We start from the raw sequence: 1,249 nt of genomic DNA, 5'->3' as shown, positions 1-1,249 counted from the left end.
ATGTATCTAGTTGGAAGCAGAGGCAGGGGGAGGTTGTGTGGGAGGGTCAGGGGCCGAGGTGGCAGGAGGCGACACATCCCTGGCATCGAGGAGGGGGGAGGAGGAGGAGGAGGAGGAGGAGGAGGAGGAGGAGGAGGTGGAGGAGGCTTTTTGGGAGTGGAGGAGGCATGGGAGTTGCTCGGGCACTTCACGGCTACGGAGGAGGATTGAGGGACGAGAGCGACAGGGAGGTGGCGGGGGGGTGGCAGGTCCCAGTAACAGCGTCGGTGCTGAAGCAGGGTTGGTGTGGACTGTGGCCCTCCGGGCAATCAGCCGAGCTGCAGTCGCTGGAGCTGATGTCTCATTACCCCAGCAGCACATGTATACCCTTCTCTCCACCTACCTCGTACATCACCTTGTGGCATTATGTCGAGAAGCAGGAAACTGACGCCTTCCCTGTTAAGTTCCTCAGTGGTAAACGGAAAAGGTTGCACTGAACGACGACGCTTCGAAGGACGAACATGACACGAGACCGTATCTGTGTCTCGAAAACTGTTCGACCAAATATTATGATATACACATACAAGGTGCATTCAAGTTCTAAGGCCTCCGATTTTTTTTCTAATTAACTACTCACCCAAAATCGATGAAACTGGCGTTACCTCTCGACGTAATCACCCTGCAGACATACACATTTTTCACAATGCTGATGCCATGATTCCATGGCAGCGGCGAAGGCTTCTTTAGGAGTCTGTTTTGACCACTGGAAAATCGCTGAGACAATAGCAGCATGGCTGGTGAATGTGCGGCCATGGAGAGTGTCTTTCATTGGTGGAACAAGCCAAAAGTCACTAGGGGCCAGGTCAGGTGAGTAGGGAGCATGAGGAATCACTTCAAAGTTATCACGAAGAAACTGTTGCGTAACGTTAGCTCGATGTGCAGGTGCGTTGCCTCGGTGAAACAGCACACGCGCAGCCCTTCCCGGACGTTTTTGTTGCAGGGCAGGAAGGAATTTGTTCTTCAAAACATTTTCGTAGGATGCACCTGTTACCGTAGTGCCCTTTGGAACGCAATGGGTCAGGAATACGCCCTCGCTGTCCCAGAATATGGACACCATCATTTTTTCAGCACTGGCGGTTACCCGAAATTTTTTTGGTGATGGTGAATCCGTGTGCTTCCATTGAGCTGAGTGGCGCTTTGTTTCTGGATTGAAAAATGGCATCCACGTCTCATCCTTTGTCACAACCGACGAAAAGAAAGTCCCATTCGT

This window comes from Schistocerca cancellata, chromosome 11, assembly GCF_023864275.1.
Source record: "Schistocerca cancellata isolate TAMUIC-IGC-003103 chromosome 11, iqSchCanc2.1, whole genome shotgun sequence".
Lineage (NCBI taxonomy): Eukaryota > Metazoa > Arthropoda > Insecta > Orthoptera > Acrididae > Schistocerca > Schistocerca cancellata.
Note: the sequence above shows the minus strand (reverse complement) of the source record.